The sequence below is a fragment of the Mus pahari genome, unplaced genomic scaffold, assembly GCF_900095145.1.
Source record: "Mus pahari unplaced genomic scaffold, PAHARI_EIJ_v1.1 scaffold_10471_1, whole genome shotgun sequence".
Taxonomy (NCBI): domain Eukaryota; kingdom Metazoa; phylum Chordata; class Mammalia; order Rodentia; family Muridae; genus Mus; species Mus pahari.
In genome coordinates, this window is record NW_018392783.1 from 1,495 (window position 1) to 8,000 (window position 6,506).

The following is a 6,506-nucleotide window of genomic DNA, read 5'->3' on the forward strand; positions in this document are numbered from 1 at the left end:
TTCAGGGTGATGGTGAGTCGAACTTGGACCAAGGACTTTACATTTTGGAATAATAATGTACAAGGCAAAACCACTGATGTGAACAAGGGTGCATACTCTTCTTAAAACAATTAATCACTCCATTTGTTTACATCTCAAATGATATCCTATTTCCCAGTTACCCCTCCACCAAACCCCATCCCAGATATGCCTTCCCCCTCCACTTTTGCCTGTATGAGGGTGGTCCCACACCTACCAACACTCTCCTGTCCAACTGTTCCAGCATTCTTCTAGGCTGGGGCGTCAAACCTCCCCATGGACCAAGAGCATCCCCTCCCTTTTCTATCAGGCAAGACCATCCTCTGCTACATATGTATCTGAAGCCATGTATCCCTCTAGGTACACACCTTAGTTGGTGGTCTAGATGGTGGGAGAACTGGGTGGTCAGGTCAGCCTATGTTGATCTTCCAATGCTGCAATCCCGCTCTGCTTTTCCAGTCATTCTGCCAGCTCCTCCACAGGTTTCCTGAGCTCACTCTGATGGTTGGTTCCAAGAATCTACATCTGCATTGGTTAGTCGCTGGCTCGACCTCCCAAGGAACTGCCACATTAGGTTCCTTTCAGCAAGCACCTCTTCACCACAGGAACGGTGTTGGGTTTGGTGTCTACAGACATGATGGAGCTAGAGAAAGAACCCAAGGAGCTAAATGTGTTTGCAGTCCCCTAGGAGGAAAAACAGTGTGAACTAACCAGTAACCCCAGAGCTCCCTGGGATTAAACCACTAATCAAAGAAAACACATGGTGGGACTCATGGGTCTAGCTTCATATGTAGTAGAGGATGACCTAGTAGGTCATCAAAGGGAGGAGAGGCCCTTGGTCCTGTGAAGGTTCTATGCCCCAGTATGGGGGAATGCCTGGATTAGGAAGCAGGAGTGGGTGGGCTGGGGAGCAAGGGGAGGGGGAGGGGACAGGGGATTTTCAGAGGAGAAACTAGGAAAAAGGATAACATTTGAAATGTAAAGAAAACATCTAATAAAAAATTCATGTTTGAAATAATTTATTCCGAACAATATATTTTATGTTGTTTAGATGGGGAAATATAAGGAACTATTTTGTTCTTATCTGAGGATTAAATTACTGATTTTTGGAGGAACAGAGAGAATCACTATGATCAGACAGTATAACACATTAAACTGACATTTAAGGCACATGGGTTTTAGGGCAGCCTGCAGCAGAGCGCAATTACATACAAGAAAACTGAGGGTGGTGGATAACTCACCCCATGAGACACTCAGATTCCAATCAGAAATCATTTCATTTCAAGAAACGGTGACTTTAGCCTAAATACACAACAAAGAGGAGATAGGACCTGTAGAGACCACCTGTAGAAGATAGTAATCGCCCCCAATTGAGGGGTGAGACCATATGCCCATCTCAAATTTTTTAACCCAGAAATGTTCCTGTCCAAAGGAAAGACAGGGACAAAAAATATTGAACATAGACTGAAGGAAAGGTTATCCAGAGACTGTCCCACCTAGGGATCCATCCCATCTGCAGACAACAAAACCCTGACACTATTGCAGTTGCCAAGAAGCACTTGCTGACATCAACCTGGAATGGTTGTTTCCTGAGAGGTTCTACCAGCACCTGATCAATACAGATGCAAATGCTCACAGCCAAACATCATACTGACCCCAGGTACCCCAATGGAAGAGCAAAGGGAAGGACTGAAGGAGCTGAAGGGGATTGCAACCCCATAGGAAGAATATCAACTAACTGGACCCCCCAGATCTCCCAGGGACTAAACCACCAAACAAAGAATACACATGGAGGGACCCATGGCTCCAGATACATATGTAGCAGAGGATAGCCTTATCTGCATCAGTGGTAGGGGAGGCCCTTAGTCCTGTGGAGGATTGATTCCCCAGCATAAGGTAGTAAGTGGTGAGGTGGGAGAGGGTGAGTGGGTGGAGAAGCACCCTCATAGAGACAAATAGGAAGGGGAAGAGGGGGAGTTGGATGGGGGTGTGTTGTGGAGGGCTAATTGGGAAATGGGATATCATTTGAAATGTAAATGAATTAAATGATTAATTTAAAAAAGAAATGGTGACAACTTTACTCTTTTAAAAGTAATTTTAACGTATATAAGTTTCTTCTGCATACATGTTTATCCATCATGTGAATATGGTCCCTGCAGAATTTAAAAGAGGGTGTCTGTGCCTCTGAAATGGAGTAACAATTACCTGTGAGTCGCCATGTGAGTGTTAGCAATCAACCCAGATCTCTGTGAGAGAATTCACTTCTCTGAACTGCTCAGTCATCTCTTCAGCCCCAATACCCTTATTCTTTTTTTTTTAAAATATTATATCACAAATATTACCCCCTTCCGTTCTCATCTTCACAAAGTCCCTCCCTTGACCCCTCCTCTTCTCCCCTGAGGGTATGGGGATCCCACTGTGTATCCCCCATCCTGATTCAACAAGTCTCCGGAAGATTAGGCACATTCTCTTCCATTGAGGCCAGACAAGGCAGCCCTGTTGGGGAATGGTTATCACAGCTTTTGGGAGAGTCTCTGCTCCAGTTCTTGGGGGACTCATATGGCGATGTGTCTTCATGTCTGCTACATATGTTCCAGGGGCTTTGGTCCAACCTGTGTATGTTCTATGGTTCATGGCTTAGTCTCTGATGGCTCTAAGGTGTCCAGGATAGTCAAAACTTTTGGTTTTTCTATGGGATTCCTATTTCCTACAGGACCTTCAATTCTTCCCCCAACTCTTCCATAAGAGTCCAGACCTCCAATCCTTGGCTGTGGGTATCTGCATCTGTTTCAGCTGCTGGGCAGCCTCTTAGAGGAAAGTCATGCTAGTTTTTTTCCTGCAAGTATAACAGAGTATCATTAATAATATCATGGATTGGTGCTTGCCCAAGGGTGTGTTTTGAGTTAGACTGGTCATTCGTTGGCCCTTCCTTCAGTCTCTGCTCCATCTTTGTCCCTGTATTTCTTTTATGCAGGACAAATTTGGGGTCAAAAGTTTTATGAGTCGGTTGGTGTCCTTATTCCTCTACTGGGGTTCTTTCCTGGCTACAGGAGGTGGTCTCTTCAGGTTCCATGTTCCAACTGTTAGACATCTTGGTTAAGGTTACCCATATGACTTCTGGGAGCACCCCCATCCCAGTTCTCTAGGACTTCCTAGAGATTTCCCCCACAGCCTCTGGAAACTGGAGATTTCCATTCATTCTCTTTCCATGCTGGGTCTCTCTCCTGTCTTTCTCTGCACCTGATCCTAACCCCAATTTCTCTCCCCTTTCCCTCACCCACTAAGTTCTTTCTGTACCCTCTGCCTCCTCTTTATTTTGTTTCCCCCTCTAAATGTGATTCAAGCATATTGATTTGGACCTTCCTTCTTGTTTAACTCCCTTGGTTCTGTGTGGCGTATCATGGGTATTCTATACTTTGTGACTAATAAATATCCACTTATCATGAGTACACGCCATGCCTGTCCTTTTGGGCCTGGTATCATCAGATATGTTCAATTTCTATACACTTGCCTGAAAAAATTCATGATGTCTTTGTTTTTGATAGCTGAATAGTATACCATTGTGTAAATGAACCCATTTTCTGTATCCACTCTTCTGTTGAGAGACATATGTATTATTCCATACCTTTACTCTTGAATAATATAGGTTATTAGACACAGTAACGATATTTAATTTTGAATAAAGTAACACAGGATATGATTTCATTCTTTTTGTGTGTTCTTCAAATTGTCTCATGATTATCATAGGTTTTAGTAAATAAATGTTCATAATTAAGTGTACTCCTACAAAATTTATTGTTTTTGAATGTCTCACAGTGATTTTTATGTTTTTCAAGGTTAGCATATAGTGATGCAGCTCACAATGCTATTTTCAGTAGAATGTCCACTCTACCAGGTGATGATCTTAGGTGACACCTCTGCACCACTGCTAGCACCTGTGGGAAATGAACTGTGGATAGTTGGAGATCAGGATGCATGAACTCAGTGTAACCAGGAAAACAATGGTTTTCATGGTTTCAGTGGCAAAGTAAGGGAAGGGAACTGTACAATGTAGAAGACAGCAGAGGGAGGACAAAAGGCCTTTCCTCCCATTGATGTCCAACAAGGCCATCCTCTGCTACTCATGGGACTGGAACCATGGTTCCCTCCATGTGTACTCTTTCGTAGATGATTTACTTCCTGGGAGCTCTGGGGAAGGGGGCTGGTTGGTTGATATGGTTGTTCTTCCTATGGGTTGTAAACCCCTTCAGCTCCTTCAGTCCTTTCTCTAACTCCTCCATTGGTGACCCCATGCTCAGTCCAATGGTTGGATGTAAGCATCTGCCTCTGTACTTGTCAGGCTCTGGCAGAGCCTCTAAAGAGACAGCTATATCAGGTTCCTGTCAGCAAGTACTTGTTGGCATCTGCAATAGTACCTAGGTTTGGTGTCTGTATATAGGATGGATCCCCAAGTGGGTCAGTCTCTGGATGGCCTGTCCTTCAGCCTCTGCTCCAGATTTTGTCTTCATATTTCCTCCTGGGAGTGTTTTATTTTCCCTTCTATGAAGGAGTGGATCTTCTACACTCTGGTCTTCCTTTTTCTTTTCTTTTTAGATATTTTCTTTATTAACATTTCAAATGTTATCTCCTTTCTTGATTTTCCCTCTAAAAACACTTATGCCATTTCTCCTCCCCCTGTTCACCAATCCATCCACTCCTGATTCCTTGTCCAGGCACTCCCCTACACTGGGGAATCAAGCCTTCTCAGGACCAAGGGCCTCTACTCCCATTGATGTCCAACAAGTCCATCCTCTGCTACATATGCAACTGGAGCCATGAGCTCTCCTCCACGTGTACTCCTTGGTTGGTGGTTTAATATCTGGGAACTCTGGGGGTACTGGTCAGTTCATATTGTTCTTTCTATGGGGCTACAAGTTCGTTCAGCTCTTTTGGTCCTTTCTCTAGTTCCTTCATTGGGGACATTGTGCTCAGCCCAATGATGCTGAGAGCATCCATCTCTCAGGCACTGGCAGAGCCTCCCAGGAGACAACTATATTGGGCTCTGATCAGCAAGCACTTCTTGGCATTGACAATAGTATCTGGGGTTTGTTACTATATATGGGATGGATCCCCATGTGGGGCAGTCTCTGGGTGGTCATTCCCCAGTCTCTTCTTCACACTTTGTCTCTATACCTCCTTCCATGAGTATTTGTTCCCCCTTCTAAGAAGGATCAACGTTTCTACACTTTAGTCTTCCTTCTTCATGAGTTTCATGTGTTTTGAAAATTGTATCTTGGTATTCTGAGATTCTGGGCTAATATCCATTTAAGAGTGAGTGTATATCATGTGTGTTCTTTTGTGATTGGGTTACTTCACTCAGGATGGTATTTTCTAGTTCCATCCTTTGCATAAGAATTTCATGAAGTTATTTTTAACAGTTGAGTAGTATTCCATTGCATAAATGCACCACCTTTTCTGTTTATATTCCTCTGTTGAGGGACATCTGGGTTCTTTTAAACTTCTGGCTACTATAAATCAGACTGGTATGAACATAGTTGACCATGTGTCCTTGTTATATGTTGTAGCATCTTCTGGATATATGCCCAGGAGTGCTGTAGCTGGGTCCTCTGGTAGTACTATGTCTACTTTTCTAAGGAACCTCCAAACTGAGTTCCAGAGTGGTTGTACCAACTTGGAATCCCACCAGCAATGGAGAACCGTTCTTCTTTCGCCTCATCCTGGCCAGCATCTACTGTCACTTGAGTTTTTGATCTTTGCAATTCTGACTGGTTTGAGGTGAAATCTCAGGGTTGTTTTGATTTGCTTTTCCCTGATGAATAAGGATGTTGTACATTTCTTTAGGTGCTTCTCAGCCGTTTGATATTCCTCAGTCGAAAATTCTTTGTTCAGCTCTGGACCCCATTTCTAATAGGGTTATTGGGTTTTTTTTTGAGTTCTTTGCATATATTGGACATTAGCCCTCCAACAGATGTAGGCCTAGTAAAGATCGTTTTCAGATCTGTTGGTTGCCTTTTTGTCCTATTGACAGTGTCCTTTGCTTATAAAAGCTTTGTAATTTTTTGAGGTCCCATTTGTCAATTCTTGATGCTAGTGCATAAGCCATTGGTGTTCTGTTCAGGAAAATTTCCCCTGTGTCCNTGTGCTCAAGGCTCTTCCCCACTTTCTCTTCTATTAGTTTCAGTGCATCTGGTTTTATGTGGAGAACCTTGATACACATGGAATTGAACTTTGTACAATGAGATAAGAATGGGTCAATTTGCATTTTTCTACTTGCTGATCACCAGTTGAAACAGCACCATTTGTTATAAATACTGTCATTTTTTTCCACTGGATGATTTTAACTCCTTTGTCAAAGCTAAAGTGACCATAGGTGTCTGTGTGTTCATTTCTGGGTCTTTAATTCTATTGCATTGATCTACCTGCCTGTCACTGTACCAATACCATGTAGTTCTCTCTCTCTCTCTCTCTCTCTCTCTCTCTCTCTCTCT